Source organism: Podarcis melisellensis (genome assembly GCF_964234715.1).
Source record: "Podarcis melisellensis genome assembly, chromosome: 14".
Taxonomy (NCBI): domain Eukaryota; kingdom Metazoa; phylum Chordata; class Lepidosauria; order Squamata; family Lacertidae; genus Podarcis; species Podarcis melisellensis.
In genome coordinates, this window is record NC_138546.1 from 36662401 (window position 1) to 36682799 (window position 20399).

Here is a 20399-nt window from a genome sequence, read left to right on the forward strand (position 1 = left end):
AGTCCCACAAGGTCGGGGGACAGCGGGGAGGCGGAACACCACCATCCCGCTGTCTTCCGATGTGGTTTGGAGGCTGACGGCAGGGAGACGCGTGCTTCTCCCGGCCGCCAGCCCCGCAAGCTCCGGGGACAGCTGGGAGGCGCCGCGCGTCCTCCCTCAGTCCCCGGACCTGATCTGCAGGCGGGCGACGGGGAGAAGAGCGCTTCGCCCCGCTGCCTGCCCCGCAAGCTCCGGGGACAGCTGGGAGGCACAGCGCGTCCTCCCTCTGTCCCTGGACCTGATCTGCAGGCGGGCGACGGGGAGAAGAGCAATTCTCCCCGCCGCCTGCCCCGCAAGCTCCGGGGACAGCTGGGAGGCGCAGCGCGTCCTCCCTCTGTTCCCGGACCTGATCTGCAGGCGGGCGGCGGGGAGAAGAGCACTTCTCCCCGCCGCCTGCCCCGCAAGCTCCGGGGACAGCTGGGAGGCGCAGCGCGTCCTCCCTCTGTCCCCGGACCTGATCTGCAGGCGGACCGCGGGGAGAAGAGCGCTTCTCCCCGCTGCCTGCCCCGCAAGCTCCGGGGACAGCTGGGAGGCGCAGTGCGTCCTCCCTCTGTCCCCGGACCTGATCTGCAGGCGGGCGACGGGGAGAAGAGCGCTTCTCCCCGCTGCCTGCCCCGCAAGCTCCGGGGACAGCTGGGAGGCGCAGCACGTCCTCCCTCTATCCCCGGACCTGATCTGCAGGCGGGCCGCGGGGAGAAGAGCGCTTCTCCCCGCTGCCTGCCCCGCAAGCTCCGGGGACAGCTGGGAGGCGCAGCGCGTCCTCCCTCTGTCCCCGGACCTGATCTGCAGGCGGGAGACGGGGAGAAGAGCCCTTCCCGCTGCCCCCTGACTTGGCTAGAAGGCTGGCGGGGGGGAGAAGCCTGCTCCTCCCCGTCGCCAGCCCCGCAAACTCGGGAGACAGCGGGAGAGGCGCAGCGCGCCCTCCCGCTGTCTCCCGACCTGGTTTGGAGGCTGGCGGAGGGCTTCCTCCTCCCCCAGCCCCGAAAGCTCCCAGAGCGATGCCAAAGCTGCGCGCAGCTTCGGCATGGCTCTGGGTCCCGTTCTGGGGGAGGGGGAAGCTCGGGCTTCCCCCGCCCCAGCCCCGCGTCTCCAGCCGGGAGACGGTTGCGGGGGGCTGCTTTAGCCCCGCGCGTGCTCTCCCGGCTGGGGAGGTGACGCTCGGCTATGGAGGCTCCTGCCATAGGCGCGCGTCACCTCTCCAGCCGGGAGAGCACGCACGGGGCTAAAGCAGCCCCCCGCGACCCTCTCCTGGCTGGAGAGGTGACGCACGCCTATGGCAGGAGCCTCCATAGGCGCGCGTCACCTCTCCAGCCGGGAGAGCACGCACGGGGCTAAAGCAGCCCCCCGCGACCCTCTCCCAGCTGGAGAAGTGACCCGCGCCTATGGCAGGAGCCTCCATAGGCGCGCGTCACCTCTCCAGCCAGGAGAGCACGCACGGGGCTAAAGCAGCCCCCCGCGACCCTCTCCTGGCCTGAGAGGTGACGCGCGCCTATGGCAGGAGCCTCCATAGGCGCGCGTCACCTCTCCAGCCGGGAGAGCACGCACGGGGCTAAAGCAGCCCCCCGCGACCCTCTCCTGGCTGGAGAGGTGACGCGCGCAGCCCCCCGCGACCCTCTCCCGGCTGGAGAGGTGACGCGCGCCTATGGCCGCTGCTCCCTGACCTGCTCTTTGGGGCTGGTGGTGGGCTTCCCCCGCCAGCCCCAAAGAGCAGGTCGAAAGGAACCTGAAGCCTGGAGAGCGAGAGGGGTCGGTGCACACTGACCCCTCTCGCTCTCCAGGCTTCCAAGGTAGCCGCCTGAACGCACCTTAAACGGCACCTTGTTTTAGAACGGGAAAACAAAAGGGGGAAAATTCTCCCACTCTCTGCGCAGAGCCTCCTGCCGCTTCGCTGAAGGGGCGCTGGGCAGAGAGCAGAAGAATTTTTTTCCCTTGTTCTCCCCCCTCTAAAACAAGGTGCGTCCTATTGTCCGGTGCGTCCTATGGTGCGAAAAATACGGTAGGTCACTGTGTGGGTGAATCAGCTGATTAAATACTGATGTGAGTTGGTAATACTTGTTGACTTATTTTCAAGATGGCTTTAGGCTGCTAAAGCTAATTTTAAGGTATTCAAGGCTCCTCCCCCCCCCCTGGGTGAACTATATTCTTTCTACTGCTGCTCTATTCCGATGGCAGAGACTTTCATTCACCAAACCCTGCCAAATGGGATTGGAGGAGAGGCGTCCTCGGTAAACAGCTTGAACGTCTCATTCATAAAGACTGAAATAGCATTCGATTTCATAACAACAAATGTCAGCACGAAGCCTGTGCTATCGGGATCATCTTTCATTAGGTTCTCGGCTGAGAAACTTTGCTTGAAAACAGTACAGTGTATATATATATATATATATATATATATATATATATATATATATCCCTCTCCCTGACCAGATTAATGTATTTTGCAGAATTCATTCACAATGAATTAAGCCATAAGAACCCCCCTTTTTTAAAAAAAGCTGTATTTCAAAACACCAGAAGTGACTTTCGTTCTATGAAACCACAAACAGCGTCAGATATGCTTTAACCAAAACAGATTATGAACTAATAAGCAGAGAAGTTTCCCACCCTTCCCTTCTTCTAAACTTTGGACAAGTTGCAGTTTTAAAGTTGACACACCCAGCTTGTTATTGCCGAGTTCAAATGTTTAAAAGGTGGGTGCTTTCTATATTTTCCCTTAGCCTTTCGCCCTTATTTTTATGACAACATATTCATGTGACATCTGTTTCTCTGGCAAGAACCTTGCATGAAGAAGCTTACTATAAATAACTTCACTATTAAATGAAAAAAAGAGAGTGGGGGAAGGGGAGAGAGAGAGAGAGAGAGAGAAAAAACCCCTCTTCACTGCCACTAACCCATACTGGGAACTGAACATTGAGCACAGTCTTCAAGGTTTTCAGAGCTGGAATCCACTTCTAACCCGAAACATGCATTTGGGAACCCATTTGGTTTCTTTCTTTATTTTTACCAGTTATTTGTATGGTGGTATGGTGTCTGTGGGGTGCAAGTGGTGCTGTGGTTAAACCACAGAGCCTAGGACTTGCCGATCAGAAGGTCAGCGGTTCGAATCCCCGCGATGGGGTGAGCTCCCGTTGCTCGGTCCCTGCTCCTGCCAACCTAGCAGTTTGAAAGCATGAAGTACAAGTAGATAAATAAGTACCGCTATGGCGGGAAGGTAAATGGCATTTCCATGCGCTGCTCTGGTTCACCAGAAGTGGTTTAGTCATGCTGGCCACATGACCCGGAAGCTGTACACCAGCTCCCTCAGCCAATAAAGCGAGATGAACACCGCAACCCCAGAGTCGGTCACAACTGGACCTAATGGTCGGGGGCCCGTTTACCTTTATGGTGTCTGTGGCAACTCATCTTAGATCCAGACATGACCAGGAAGTGGGTCCTGTTCCACCTGTGTAAGACCTTTAGAGAGCCATTTACAGAACACAGTTCTTTTATCTGAAGGGCTCTCAGACGACCAGCCTTCAAACAACTGCATGGGTCAGCTCAAGTTTTCCCAAGTGGTCATTACTGATCTGCTGGAGTTGCTGGCGGGGGGTGAACAGAGACCCGGGGCTTCCAAGAGCATCAGAAAGGGCTTGGGGGTATAAAAGAAGTTTAGGAGATACAGTGCAAAAAATTAATTGGAATATATATATTTCAATATTTCCTCACTGGCAAGGGAAATACACTCTGTTCATGCCCATATCCTGTATTTAATATTGTGGTTCCACAATGCAACAGTATTCTCAGACCATGCTTTCTTCTTTATTGTACACAGATGCAGAGTTTCACTCTTTTATTTTTGTGTCAAGAGAATTATTCTAACACCCCTCCTTCCTACCCTGAAAGATGCAAAGATATAAAAGCAAGCTGCCTTTTGAAAATTTCAAAGAGCTTTTAAAAAAGGTTTGGAACTTGTTCTACTTCCTTATTTTTTTACCTTTCATGATTCCTAGGAATGGTGATTGATGGCTGATGCAATTGATTATATATTGGTAACTGATGCAAGTTGATTATTTGTGAATGAGGCAAGTTGATTATTTTTTAAGGAGGTGTGGATTAGGTAGGCTCTCAGTAAAATACAAATGAAACCAAATTTCACTCCTGTCCCTGCTAAGCACACTTACTAGGAGCAGGGGGCTGACTTCTGAGTAAACACAAATAGGATTGCACCGCCTGACTATTCTGTTGTGCAAAAGTTCTCTCCACACACAGAGACAAACTTCGTGCTCATACACAAACAAACCCCCCAATCTTAATTATACAAGTGCAATCATATACATTTCCATTTAAAAGCAAGTCCCATTAAGTCATAAGAACACAAGAGCCTTGCTGAATCAGGCCAGAGGCCCGTTGCATTAGTATCCTGTTCTCACAGTGGTCAACTACATGGGTGTTGATTGAAAGCCCGCAAGTGGGATCTGAGGGTGTTGGGTTCTGACACCAGTCCAACTTAAACTGTGATTAGACAGCACTGTTCCAACGATGGGTGAAAATCTGAACGGATGCCTCTTATTTTGTAGATTTTCATTTGCTGAATCCCAGTGCTGATGTGTCATCTTGTTGCAGCTACATCTGCTTGTTATCTGAAACAACCCATTTCTATTATTTGGTGTGAGAAAAAGGCAGGTGAGCTATGGGACAACACAAATTGCAGGTTGTCAGGTTAGCTTTATATTACCTTTAGAGAAGGGGTTGGGAACCTATGGTCCTCTGAATTCAACTCCCATCATGTCCTGCCACCTTGGTCAATGATCAGGGGTGGTGCTGGGCCAGTAGCGTCTTCGCTTTATGAAACAACTGCAAATGTGAATGTTAAGTCGAAGATTTCAGGAAACGCCAAGGAAATGAAGAAGGAAAGAGACACTCCACTGCTGCTGGCAGAATCAAATAAACATAATTGAGCTTTGACATAAACTTTTGAATGGAATGTCTTCTCCATTTAAGGAACACTAGGCAACTTAAGGAACTAGGTGACGTCAAGAACTGTTCAACCCCCAGAACCTAACTTCATTCATTGCACCACAGAGAGCCTTTCAGAAATAGCAGTAAAAGATATTTCTCTGGAAGTTCCTATATTGTAGACTTAATAGTTATAACTAGAGGCATTGTGAAATTGCCTGCAACTTTCTCAGAACTTGTGGTGTGCATGCCCACCCGCATCCCTGAAATTCCACGCAGAGGACAGTCAGCTGTCTATAGTGTTGACGTTCTTATGAGTAGATGTCCTACGTGGTTTGCTGAATTTAGGGACAAGAAATGAATGACTGTCGTAATGCGTGTCCAGCAAGACCAACATTCAACTACAGGTGTGGACCCCACTCCCCACCAGGGAAGAAGGGGTGAAAGAAAATCTACATCAGGAACATAGTGGGGGAGAAAGATTGTCAGTGGGATCTGCTGCCTGCTGCTGTGGATTCTGTTGCCTGAGGCAGTCGCCTCACCTGGTCTCATGAGTGGGCTGGCCCTGTTCAACTATTCTGGAAGGGAGGGAATCGAAAGGAGGGTGGTAGTTACCAAATTATGGAAGAGGGGAAAACCTTGGTTTGAACTGCTTTGCTCAAATCTGGAGGAAGTTGATTCAAATATTAGTTTGCAAGCTCTGCCTGCATTGCTGCAGAAAGATGGCCTAGTGGTATTACAGTCAGAATCTGGTGATGTAAATCACCCTGATACTGATGTCATCATTCTTCTATTAGCACATTTTGCTGAAATCAACCGGACACACATCCTGGACAGTGCAAATGGAAAAACCAGGAAACCCATTAATAAGGGCTGGGCAAAAACCAGGAAACTGATTAATAAGATCTGTGCAATCCTATCCACCTTTACTATAAGAAAAGCCCAGCTTTTTCTTTCATCAAAGAATTTAGGGAGCAAATGTAAGGAACTGCAAGAAAACTTTGTTCAGTTAGGATTGTCTTGGTAGACAATGAGTCCTGGAAATATTTGTATTTTCAAAGTTTAAGGATAGAAGAACAAAGCCCAGTTTGGATGTTTTGGGAGAAGGAATCAGAACTGGAAAAGAGCAGCTAAAACATTTTTTTGTTTTAAAAAACATTTCACTCATTCTTCATTCAAGAGCAATAATAGTTTATAAGAGAGTCCCCTCAATTTCTCGCAGATTTTGAGTGAACAAAGCCAGCTAAGAAGGAATGTTGAGAGATGTAAAAGTGAGATCTGCTGGAACTGTTCTATGTGCCCATCACAGACTCTCCACATTCTGTGGCCATTGAACATGTCCTGTTCTCACTGGGATGCTTTTCTTGGGGGGGGGGCTGCCCCCTTAGTTTTCCTCCTGCATTCTGTAACAGAGAGTAATGCTTAAGTATTAATCTCTCTCTCACACAAATTTCAACATGTTGAAGGTACGGAAGTTTTAACATCTCTGAACTTGCACGTCTCGTCTCTCTGACCTGGTTTGCATATGCGATTAAACCGAAATGGGGTGGCAGAGAGCAACTTCTGCTGAACTCAATAGTGCACAGAATCAATAAGTGAAGGTCTTTTAGGAAACGTGGTCCAACTCCCATCTGGATCCAGGAAACCCAGAGCTGAGCAGCTCCCCAGAAAATGGGCTGTCCAAATCAATTTGGAACCTTGCCAGTTACTTTGATAGAATATGGACCACCTCCCGGGTTACTGTGATTTTATTGTTTCTTTATTTCATCTATGCTTTGCTTCCGATGAAGCACCTCAACACGATTTCAAAATAGAATACTAATTTAAAAAAATCATTGGCAAAACAACTGTGCACACCAAAAATCATTTCAAATAAATTCAGATCCCCATTGAGATAAAAAAGTCCCCGTAGAAGCCTTGTTGGAAGTATTTGTATCAACGTGAGCACCCAATTCAAGGTGCTCAAATGAGTGTTTAAAGCTCTGAACAACTTTGGCCCCAAATATCTGAAAGACTGCCTCGTTCGCTATACACCTGCTCAGGTGTTTAGAGCAGTAGAAGACGCCCTCTTAGCAATTGCACCAGCCTCAGAGATTGGGGCGGGGGGCGGGTTGACCCTAGAAAGGGCATGATTCTCTTTTGCACCCCCTAAAGCTCTGGAATTCGCTCTCCACAGATGTGTGCTCTGGCATCTTAACTGTACAGCTTACAGCTTATGCTCAATACCTTGGCCTTTGACACACACCTATCTATGTACAGTTGTACCTCAGAAGTCGAATGGAATCCATTCTGGAAGTCCGTTCAACTTCCAAAACGGCTCAGGACCCAAGGCACAGCTTCCGATTGGCTGCAGGAAGCCGTGTTGGACGTTCAGGTTCCAAAGAACATTCACAAACCGGAACAGTCACTTCCGAGTTTGCGGCCTTAGGCAGCCCAAATGTTTGTCTCACAAGGCGTTCGACTTCCGAGGTACGATTACGACTGTATTTATAACCTTTAGAAGACATCTGAATGTGTAATGTTTTATTATGTTTTTATATACTGTGGTACCTCTGGTTGCTAACGGGATCCGTTCCGGAGGCCTGTTCACAACATGAAAAGAGCGCAACCCACAGCGGCACGTCTGCACAGGCGCAGATTGTGATTTGCCGCTTCTGCGCATGCGTGTGACGTCATTTTGCGCTTCTGCGCATGCGCGAGCGGCTAAACCCGGAAGTAACCCTTTCTGGTACTTCCAGGTCGCCGCGGGACGTAACCTGAAAGAACGTAACATGAAGCGGACGTAACATGAGGTATGACTGTATGGTGGAAGCTGCCCAGAGCAGCAGGAGCAACCCAGTCAGAGGAGCAGGATACTGATACTACTACTACGACAACGACTACTACTACTACTGGGACTCAGTGCTATTTTTCTATAAAAAGAAGTCCTGGAACTCACCATGAACCCCTTCCTTGTTCTCTTAGAATGGCAACGGCACCCACTTGAGTGAGTTTTGGCTGGGGGGGGGGGAAGCCCTGGACTCACTCTAGCTATTACTGTAGTTTGTTTTAAACTGTTTTTAAGGCTGTATTTATATTGCTGTAACCCACCCTGGGACCTTCTGGTCAAGGGCGGATTAATATAATAACAATAAAACAATACTTTTGAGATATTAGTAGAGATTAATTCTTCTGACTCTAGAGTGCTTTAGCTGATTTTAATCTTGTAACTTGATATGGTTGCAACCCGCCCTGAGACCTTATGGCGTAGGGTGGGTAAGAAATCCCATAAATAACAATGAAAGCTAAGGATGTAGCCGTTCCCTTTCCTTTTGTAGCCCCCCCTGTCGCTGCCGTCGCCCCCTCCACCACCCACTAAAATAGAAAGCTTAACTGCTACAAATCTTGGAGGTACTTTGCATTTAATCGTAAGCTGTTTATCATAATTGTTTCCACATGCTCATTGACAACTGCTGGGGTGCGGTGGGGGCGACGGGGAGGGCGGAGAAAGAAAAAGTAAAGAAAATTTGCAGAACAAAAGCGAGCTGAAGCTTCCAGGAAGTGAACAGCTCCCTCCATTCTAATATTAGAAACAGGCAGCAGAGGAGCAGGAATTTAAGCATTCCTCGCTGTTCACCACATAGACTTTAAAAGAGTTTAGAAAGCAAAAGTCCAAAGCGGACAGGTGGGATATTATTATTATTATTGCAAGGTTTGGGCTAAATTCAGGGCAGCAAGGTCAGTTTAACTGAGGGTTAAAACACGCCCGCTGTGGATTCAGGTAGCTAGGAAGCAGGGCCTAAGAGGCTGAGTTGGGAGCCAGAAGTTCCCAGTTCAATCGTGGCTCTGGGTTTGAAGGGGCTGCAGGCAGAATGCCCTTCAGGGGGTTCTATGGGTGATGGAAGTGCTTTTTTCTGGGAATAAAAGGTGTCAGTGCTCACCACGATCCTCTTCCTCCATTTTTTCTCTCTCCCACACTCTCTCTCCTGTCCCTTGCCCTCAATTCATTAAAGGTAAAGGTAAAGGGACCCCTGACTATTAGGTCTAGTCACGGACGACTCTGGGGTTGCGGCGCTCATCTCGCTTTATTGGCCGAGGGAGCCGGCGTACAGCTTCCGGGTCATGTGGCCAGCATGACTGAGCCGCTTCTGGAAAACCAGAACAGCGCACGGAAACGCCGTTTACCTTCCCGCTGGAGTGGTACCTATTTATCTACTTGCACTTCATGCTTTCGGATTGCTGGTTGACAGGAGCAGGGACCGAGCAACAGGAGCTCACCCCGTTGTGGGGATTCGAACCGCTGACCTTCTGATCAGCAAGTCCTAGGCTCTGTGGTTTAACCCATAGCACCACCCACATCCCAATTCATTAAAGCCCTCCTCAATTAATTAAAACCTCTACAAAAGTAGGAACTGCTGGCACCTTCCCCTCTTCTGCAGCCCTAACCACCTTTGTGAGAAAAGCTCTGGAGAAAAATAAATAAAAGGACTGTACCTGGAAGGAGCAGAGGAAAGGTAAGTGTGTATAAATCCTGGCACAATATTCTCCACGTCTGAGTGCTCCCATGGAGCTTTAAATCAACTGTGAGGGCAGGCTTGCGATTACCAGCACCAAAAGGCTTAGAATTCCTGGTCCTAACTTCTGGAGTTTTGTTTTTTAAAATTGTTTTTATTTCATTTTACAGCTATAAATTTATAACAAAACCAAATACATATCCATATAAAGAGATTTCTCTGAATCCCAAGACTCCCCCCCCATCTCCTCCATGGGGCCTATTGTCAACGGTTTCAACTGCATATTGTTTCATAATCTGTATTTTATATCTATCCATATTGTCCTTAGTATTTGTTACATTACATGTAAGATTAAAACCCTGCTGTTTTCATCTGCTTGCAGAGGTCTCCTAAGTCAATTATACATTTTCCCCATTCTTTCTTGAAGTTTTTGTCTTGGTCCCTGAGCTTTCCAGTCAGCTTTGCAATTTTGGCATAGTCTGACAGCTTGGTTTGCCATTCCTCTCTGATAGGGACTGTTTCTTCTTTCCATCTCTGGGCTAACAGCATCTGTGCGGCTGTTGTCGCATACATAAAAAGTCTTTTCAGCTCCTTTGGGATGTCAGTACCTACAATTCCTAATAAGAAGACTTCTGGGTTTGTTTGTTTTTACAGAAGTTGTTTTAAACATTTCTTTCAGTTCATTATATATCATTTCCCAGAAAGCCTTTACAGTGGTACCTCAGGTTAAGTAGTTAATTCGTCCCAGAGGTTCGTTCTTAACCTGAAACTGGACTTAACCTGAAGTACCACTTTAGCTAATGGGGCCTTTTGCTGCTGCTGCGCCGCCGGAGCATGATTTCTGTTCTCATCCTGAAGCAAAGTTCTTAACCTGAGGTAATATCTCTGGGTTAGCGGAGTCTGTAACCTGAAGCGTATGTAACCTGAAGCGTATGTAACCTGAGGTACCACTGTATTATATTACTTTACATGACCATCATATATGATAAAAGGTACCTTCTTTTTCTTTACATTCCCAGCAGATATTTGTACTTCTTGTTGTTTTTTAACTTCAGCAAACAGGCATACACACAGCTGCAGAAATGTCCTCCCGGCCTTTGGATAAGTAACTTTGAATTTTGTCCTATTTTTCAAGCCAACTTTTCATGCTTCTATTCCTTTTCCTCTTATTTCATTAGATGAGTGACCTCTTATTATTATTATTATTAGCTTAAGCTTAAAGGAATGTGCTAGAATATCTCATTTATTAGTTTGGAGCTGAAATCTTATTTTCTCCAGGCTGCTGTAATAAACTTCTTCTCGAAATTGTGTCTTTGATGTGAATTTCTGGGTTCAGAATGTTTTAGACACACCCTCAGGGCAGTGTGTGACTGACCCATGCAAAAGGTTCGCTTCTCACACATGCATGTTTAAGGGTCATGTGTGAATTGCATATACATGCATGCTCCTAGACACAGATGCAACAGAATGCTCTTGGGACAGAAGGTGAAGCGTGTGTGTAAAAGAGAGTGGGAGAGATCGAAGCCCAGTTCACACCACACATTTAAAGCACTATGATTTCACTTTGAACAGTCACAGCTTCCCCCAGTGAATTCTGGGAGCTGTAGTTTGTTGATGGTGCTGAGAGATGTTAGAAGACTCCTATTCCCCTCCCAGAGCTACAATTCTCAGAGTGACTTAACCGTCAATCACTCTTCACAGGCAGCTCTTGAAATTGTAGCTCTGTAAGAGGAGGGTGGCGCTGTGGGTTAAACCACAGAGCCTAGGACTTGCCAATCAGAAGGTCGGCGGTTCGAATCCCCGTGACGGGGTGAGCTCCCGTTGCTCGGTCCCTGCTCCTGCCAACCTAGCAGTCCGAAAGCATGAAGTGCAAGTAGATAAATAGGTACCACTCCAGCGGGAAGGTAAACGGCGTTTCCGTGCACTGCTCTGGTTCGCCAGAAGCAGCTTAGTCATGCTGGCCACATGACCCAGAAGCTGTACGCCGGCTCCCTTGGCCAATAAAGCGAGATGAGTGCCGCAACTCAGGGTCAGCCACGGCTGGACGTAATAGTCAGGGGTCCCTTTACCTTTACCTTTACTCTCAGCAATGATGGATCGCTACTCCCTTTTGGGTATTAGAGACCCATCAGGTGAACCCTGGGGCTCTGAGAACCTCCTGTTGCAAACAGTCTGAACAGTGGCTATATGAAGTTACTAATATTATGATATTGATGCTAATAATTTGAATATTAGTAATTTCACCAAGATCTCGTGCTAAGTCAGGCTTGTGAGTTTCCTTGCCACTTGTCCAAAGATGACTCACAACTGCCTCTCTCTCTCTCTGCAAACTTCTCAGGCCAGACTCCAGAGGGGAACCCAGTTAGCTACATTTTAGTCATATCGCTGCAATGCCAAACCTCAGCAAGTGTCCCAGAAGCACAGAATGCTGGCTTTCTCAGTGGTTTGCTGATTTTGTGTCAAGTATTTGATGCAAGGGCAATTTTTCCAGGAATTATATCACACGGGTGGGAACTGGAACAGAGGGCCAAGTTGGCCGATAAAAAGGAAAAGCAGAACTCCAGATCTGCACTCATACTTTGATGTCGTTCTGGAGCCTGCATAGAAATCACAGTGTGCAGACATGATTTAAATCAAGACATGCCCTTTGAACTTTGAAAGATGCAAAAGCCAGTGCCAAGGTAAGAATTCATTATGAATTATATTTATTATGCAAATTCTGCAGAGCGGCATAATTCATTCTGCTTTCGATAGTCATAGGAAGTGCAAATAATTATACAAAGCACTGACTGCTGAAACTGCCGCTAGGAAGCCAACATCATGTGCAATACAGTGGTACCTCGGGTTAAGTACTTAATTCGTTCCGGAGCTCCATTCTTAACCTGAAACTGTTCTTAACCTGAAGCACCACTTTAGCTAATGGGGCTTCCTGCTGCTGCCGCTGCGCCGCGGGAGCACGATTTCTGTTCTCATCCTGAAGCAAAGTTCTTAACCCGAGGTACTATTTCTGGGTTAGCGGAGTCTGTAACCTGAAGCGTATGTAACCTGAAGCATATGTAACCCGAGGTACCACTGTACCGACTCTTTTCTTGAAATTAAAACAATGTTCAAACACTTGTTAAAATATTCAAGAGTGCAGAACGTATAGCTAAAAGAGAATATGTGCAAGGTATTTACATTCACATGCTGATCCAAGCATGGGTTTAAGTTTATCTTAGTTGAAGATTACAGCGTCTTCTTTAAACATTCAAATAAACTGTGTTTTTCTCTTTCCAGTACTTGTACTCAACTTTCTGTCCATTACCCAGCGACGGCATTTGCAGTTGCTTCTGGGAGGTTTCCACTTTCTCCTTCCAGAAGACTTCTCCTTACTGCTTCTTTGGGAGGACATCAACTCCTGTACGTAGATTCACACAGAAACACTAGCCCTCCTCTACTGCCTTTAGAGAGAGACTTATCTAACACTTGTCTCTTCTTCAGTGTTCACAGAGATGCAGCCATGACAGCTGAGTCGCTTGCACACAAAACAAAATGGAAAATGCCATGAGATACCTCCCTGTGTGAACAGAGTCAACCAATCGCACAAGAGTTACTGGGGAACATTCCAGAATTAAACACAGTGATGCATCTAAGCATTCCCAATTTCAGTAAATTAAATCACTATACTTAACACGGGCTCCCACCAGAGGAGCGGTGTAGTGTGGGTTGTCAGCACCCGGGGCAAGGCAAGTAATTTGCACCCCCTAACCCGGGGCAAGGCAAGTAATTTGCGCCCCCTAACCCGGGGCAAGGCAAGTAATTTGCACCCCCTAACCCGGGGCAAGGCAAGTAATTTGCGCCCCCTAACCCCAAACCTGCCGCCGCTGCCAGCTTCTTCTTGCTGCTGCCTGGGCTGGGGTATTTACGGTAAGGTAGCCATGGCGGCGGCGGTGGGTCCGTGTCAGGTGATCTGAGGCGAGTTGGCGCTGGCGCTGCCGCCCAAACGACGCCGCTTGCCCGGAGGAGGAGGAGGGCAGAGAGGCGAGGAAAATGCAACATGGCCCAGCAGCTGCAGCAGCGGTGGCGGCGGGGCTGTGAGGAGGGGCTGCCTGGTGCACCCTCCATGGCCCTGACGTGCGGGGACCGCAGCGAGCGCTGAGAGCCGCTGCCTGCCGGACGCCTTCAGCCCGGATGCGCGCACAGTTCGTCGGTTCCGCGAGACATGGGGCTCTGCTGCAGCCTGCGCCCGAGGCTCTTCGGCGACTCCGGAGGCGGCGAGCGCCCCCCCAGATGTTGCGCCCGGTGCAGCCGGCCCCCCTGCACCTCCACACTACGCCACTGCACCAGAGATCTCCTCAGCAATGTTTCCAAGTGACCCTGCCTGGTCCTCAAGGTCTTCAACTAACAGAGGGTCCATTTTGTCCTCTGAGGGCTCTGTGGATGCCACCGGGTCAGGGCGAGACATGACAGGTTCCTCACAAATTGGCGGGGAGCACCACTTGGTTTTCGTTGCTATATCCATCCCCAATTGCATTACAGTAGTACCTCGCATTACATAACCCTCTGGTTACATAAACTTCAGGGTGTGAATGCGGCAAACTCGGAAGTATTTTTCCAGGTTTCACCACACGCACATGCGCAGAAGTCCTCTACTGCACCGCACGCATGCGCAGAACAGGCACCTCTGGTAGCGAAAACCTTGGGGTCCAAGGAATAGATCCTGTCCGCAACCGGAGGTATCACTGTACTCCAATCAGCGCTGGACGACTAGGCCCAGCAGCTGCCATTTTTCTTTCCCATAATGCCTCAGGGCGACAGCGCTTAAGTGAATAGCCAGTTCTTAGCAGGCATGCCAACTCTATGGGGCCAAGGTGCCTTCAGACCCCTCAATATCCGCTGACAGGGGGATGGGCTTCTTCAAAGTTGAGGGGGCAGAGAAGATTGAATGCGGAGCTGAGCATGGAGAGGTTCAGTGTCTGGCTCCTCCTGAGTGCAAGAGAGGAGGAGGAGCCAGCCATTGAAGTCACGCCATGCCAATCTGGGCTCCTCCCGAAGAAGCGACATTGTGCGCACTGTTCACACAGGGCCCCCTCAATTTTGGGCGCATGGCAGCGCCTCTGGCTCTTAGCCATCCAGGTCCAACTAAGAGCATGGCCACTGTCTGGTGCTGATGCCATGTGAGGCCACCAGGGTCCATTGATGCAGGAAGAGGCGCACCTGAGGCAACTTTCCCAAGGGCCTCTTATCCCCAGACTGGCCTAGTTTGGCCACATACCATAGTTGAGGACCATGTGTTCTTCTGCCCTTTTTCTCCCCTTGCTCATCTGTCCCATAAAAAAAGAAGAAGGAAGGAAAACAAGAATGAGTAATGGAAATGGCAATGGAAATGGAAGGTAGCAGGGTGGGAGGCACAGTGAGAAGAGTCAGAGACAGTTCCTCTGATTCCTGTGGTAGTTTTATGGAGTTTATGTTCCCAACTGGGAACTTCAGAGAATGATTTTGCATCTAGGAGGTGTTTTTGGCAGGCCTGGGTGTGTCCTTTCCCAACACTATGAATAGGTGGAAGGCTCAAAAAAAATCCCCCTGATGGGGGACTTCCTGCTCAAGAGGAAGTGGACGGCCAAAATGGGTGTGCAAAGATGAATTTAGCTGACACTCCTCTGCTGAAGGGCAATAAACATGAGCTTCTGCAGTCATTCGGATTAAAAATAGAATTGGTCAGATGCCAGCTCTGTGTATAGGAGTTTCTAGAAAAAAATCCACACAAATAAATAATACATATAAGCTAATAGTAGATCTTTCAGCATTTTCTCTCTCTTTTCTTAAAAGCAAAACAAAACAGACTGTGGGGAAGAGACCCTGATGGATCCCCCAGCCCCAAATAAAAGATTCAGTTGTCTATTGTATAGATGACAAAATGGTGGCTCTTTATCTATCTTTAGCTTTATCTATCTTTATCTTTATATAGTGATAATGACAATAAATTGGTATTGTATTATTGCAACTTTGGCAGCATGAGGCTCAGTCATTTTGGCAGGAGCTGCTCTGTCCTCCTGGCCTGGACATTGCCACCTCTTGTACTCCTGGATCTGATATGAGGGGGCACTGTTTACCAAACAGCAAAACACCCAAGAACCACCACTGACACCTGCAAGTACAGTGGTACCTCGGGTTAAGAACTTAATTCGTTCTGGGGGTTCATTCTTAGCCTGAAACTGTTCTTAACCTGAGGCACCACATTAGCTAATAGGGCCTCCCGCTGCCACTGCGCAATTTCTGTTCTCATCCTGAAGCAAAGTTCTGAACCCGAGGTACTATTTCTGGGTTGGTGGAGTCTGTAACCTGAAGCATCTGTAACCTGAAGCGTCTGTAACCCAAGGTACCACTGTAGTCGCTGCTTTAAACTGTTTTATGAGGACTGCAATGTTAAGAACTTGTGCCTGAGACTGCCTTTTCCTCCTCCCTCCTCCTCGCGTTTTCCTTGGGTGCCAAATATTTTTAGATGGTAAACCAGAGGGCAGGTTTCATCTTACTTGTCTTATTTTTGTAAGCCACTCTGCGACTTTTTTGTGTGGTTAAAGAGCAATGGGTCTAAATGTGGTAAATGAATAATATAGGCTACACACCCTTTTAAGCCACACTCATCACTAGTCCCACTTTGTACCCTCCTCCCTGAGTTTTCTTCCTGGTTGGGAGGTGTCCTTGAACTCTGTTCATGCGGCATGGCCGTGTAGAGATTTGATCCTGACCTTCGTTATACTCTGGCACGCAAATTCTCTCTAATGAGATGCTTCTTCAAGAAGGGAAGTAACCACAGTGGCCAATGTCTTCCCACAGTCCCCCGCCCCCCGGTGCTGAGCTAATATCGGCAGACGGAGGAGAGAACAGCTGCCAGCTGAAGTTCGGAACACCACAATGTTTACAATGCTGTTGGCAGCTGCAAGGGCCCTTGTCTGCAACACCAAGATTCCCCACCGTTTATTACCATCTGAGGAGCTGAATCAAAAAGCAACAGTAGGAAATGCTGGGATCTTCCCCTCTTCCGCAGCCCTAACCACCTTCGCAAAACAGATCTGTTCAAGATCCCCCAGGGAACAATGCTGTGTACTTAAAATAGGCATTGCTTGCTGAGAACCTTTGTATTTCACCCCCCTCAGCCAGCCCAACCAGGGAGCTGAAATGCTTCTACATTTACCTAAGGGTGGGAATCCGACCCTCTTAAGTGTCCCTATTTTCCAGGGACCTCCTAGATTTACAGAAGCCACCCCAGTTTTTGATTTGATCCCAGAATGTTGGAGGGTATGGAGTTATGTGACCCCTGAGCCAAAGAGATAAGTAACTCTACAACCTTTAGAAAGACATCTAATGGCAGCCCTGTACAGTGGTACCTCAAGTTACAGACGCTTCAGGTTACAGACTCCGCTAACCCAGAAATAGTACCTCAGGTCAAGAACTTTGCTTCAGGATGAGAACAGAAATCGCATGGCAGCGGTGCAACTGCAGCGGGAGGCCCCATTAGCTAAAGTGGTACCTCAGGTTAGGAACAGTTTCAGGTTAAGAACGGACCTCCAGAATGAATTAAGTTCTTAAACCGAGGTACCACTGTATAGGTTTACTATGTTTTTATATGTGTTGGAAGCCACCCAGAGCTGCTGGACAACCCAGTCAGATGGGTAGGGTATTATTATTATTATTATTATTAACATCCCTATTCCATCAGATAAAGTTTGGAGGGTATGGGTATCTTCACCTCTAATCTTTTTTTCTAAACTAGGAAGGGGGAACCTCAGCTCTGGGGGCCAAATGTGGCCCTCTGGGTCTCTCTGGCTGTTGGCTCAGCCACCTCTCTTACTGGTCTTGCTTTGCGCCCTGCTTAAGGGTTTTTGCCTGGCTGGAATGTGTCCTCAAACTCTGACAGTTTCTTGACTCGGACCCTGTACACTGGTACCTCAGGTTAAGAACTTAATTCGTTCTGGAGGTCCGTTCTTAACCTGAAACTGTTCTTAACCTGAGGTACCACTTTAACTAATGGGACCTCCCGCTGCCGCTGCACGATTTCTGTTCTCATCCTGAAGCAAAGTTCTTAACCTGAGGTACTATTTCTGGGTTAGCGGAGTCTGTAAGCTGAAGCGTCTGTAACCCGAGGTACCACTGTACATGGAAAGCAGACATTCTACAGCCTTTGCCCATATAGCACCATTCTGACAGTTTGTTGGAACAGTGAGATTGGCATATTAAAACAAACACAGACATGTTGCTTTGGTGAGCACATGCTGAACAGTTTTCTGGGTCCTCCTCTCTCAACTGTCAGGATTCCATGGTCACTGAGCTTGCTGAGAGTTCACTGGACTGTTTTGGGGGCAGGTTCCCAACAGCCTGGTACTTTTCTCCAATAATTTTTGCTTCCGCCAAGATTCCCAGTGCCTCCTTTAACGAGTGGATACGCCACTTAGCTATGTATATAAAGCCACATCATTCACAGTTTGGAAAGCGAGGAGTCATCTCTCTCTTTTTTTGGCATTAGTATATTACCTATCATACAGAGAGAAGCGCAATTAGAAAACAGATGTGCCATCTTCAAAGTCCAAAGACAAGAAAGCAGCTTTTCAGAAAATATGGTACTTGTCAGAGCATCATATTAAAAAGAAGACCCACTCAGATTGCTCTGGTGAGCAGATGCTAAAGAGTTGAGTTGTCTTCCTTTTCCACAGTTAATGAAAGGCCGACATGCTACTCACGTGTCCAACAGGAGAAGGAAAAAAATCCCTTGGATGAAAATATGGCATGAAAATATCCCTTCTTAGAATCCACAGCAGAAATAGGTTTGAAAACAATACATTCTCCCTCCCTCCCCCCCCCAAAAAAATTGCAAAATGCTATCTGCACATATACAGACAATGGGTTATATCAACTATGTCTTTCTATGGCCTTCAAAGATGGGCAATAAACACAACTGGGGTAAGAAATTCATGGGCTCGTGAATTATGAGAGCGATGGATTTTGCAGAGTGTTTTATTCTAGAATAAAAATTATTTTATAGGAACTTGGTGAATGTTTTATAGAAAATGTTTTCAATATTATAGAAAATGTTTTCAATATTTTAAGAGATCCAAACGGAAATGTTAGAAAATTCAGAGAACAGCATCAGTAAAATAGTCGCAACCATTATAAGATTTACCTCTAAATGTCAATGCCAATTGAATGTCTCTAGTTGTTGTCTGGTTGGGCAATGGATTTTTGCACTCCAGTTTTTCAGTTAATACTCATGTTCTATGCACAGTTATATATAAAGAACATTACAGTTCCATTGCTTATCAATAAAGCACATGATTGCAAGTATCCAAAGCAAAGCTTAGAACACAAACATTTCCAGACTTCCCCACCTCCTAAAAATCTTAAAAATCATCAGTTAATATCAACATTTTCCACATTTCTAACCTTTATCACAAATATGAAACCACTCACGAGCCTTCCATAATTTTGCAAATAAGTTTAACAGCAGGATATAAGCATTTTTTGTGTGTTTTGTTAAAAACAACAATTGTTGCAGAACCATGTTGACGAACATAGGAAGTTAATTAAACATTGGTTTAATTGTGAAGGGAAAGGGGAAATGAAAACCCAGAGATCCAGTTGCATATAGCTGGGAAATGATTTAATCAGAAGCAATTTGCCTTTCATGTAGTTAAGTCATGTGCATATATAGCTAAAACATCATCTCAAACATGCTTGAGATAAACCAGACATCCTAATTTAATTAAAACCTTCGATTTTGCAAAAACAACGACAAGAAGTTCACATTCTAAAACGCAATCTCTTTATGATGCCGCGCAGTTTCATGTGATTATTCTAAGATGTTCCTAAATCACCACCATTCGTGTTACTTCCAAAATCCTGATTTGGCAGTTATCAATAACCTCAACCAAAAACTAACGCTTATTCATCCTCTTATATAAGCCGCACAGAGGAGGAGTTTTACAAACCAACTTTAAAAATGAATTTAGCCGGAAAATGAGTTGACCTAAATAAACCACAAGATGGAGCTGTTGTACTAATGTACACCACCTAGAATTACCGGTACATTATTCAAGATGTGTAAGTTGAACTAAGGGCTCATCCTTTCATGCCACCTTTTTAGGCACAGGTCCCACATAAAGCTCCGAGTTGGAATGCTATTTTTTTTCTTCAGCCCCAGTGCTTTCCTTGCAAAACCCCACTCTTAACCCCTGAAAGCAATTCCGCAGAAAACCTGAAATGCCAGTTGTTTCAATACAGTGCAGATCTCTGCCTAGAAAGTATAGGGCAAAAAGTAATTGCATGAACAGGCAGAGTCCCCCCAACCCCAGGCGACCCCTGAGCGGAATAATAACTCAAGGCAACATGCTATGGGATTAAAATTGGCCACAACTTTATTAAGTTTCAGATGTAGGGAGACCTTGGCTCAGGCATTGGGCGTTTATCCTTCCCAGTCCCCTGACAGGGATCTGGGAGACATCAGGGTTATCCAGAGTGTGTGGGGATTGGGCTGGCTCTGGAGAACATCTGTTCAAACAGAGAGCCCGCCCCCCGTTTTGCCACCGTTGGAGGGGAGTGCAATGACAACCTCTTGGTGTATGGCCAATGCCTCCCCTCAAGACCCCTTTAACAGGGAACCCTGGGATCACTGCTGCAAGGGGGGTGTGGATCACCGCTTCAGCCCCCCACCAATTTAGGAAGATAGACTAAAGTATTCCACCCAAGGCCTGAAACCGCCAAAGTTGTGACGTTTTGCTACAGGAAAGGCAAAACCTGCCAATGCAGGGAAATTCCTTTCCGGCCCTTCAACAGCGACCTTGATGTAGCAGCGCCTGCGAACCTGTGGAGAAGAGGTTAACCTGCAAAAGAAGACTTAACTGAGGGAGGGCAGGGTGGGGGAAGCTCTGGAGCCAACTGACGCTTCGCAGGTAAGATTCA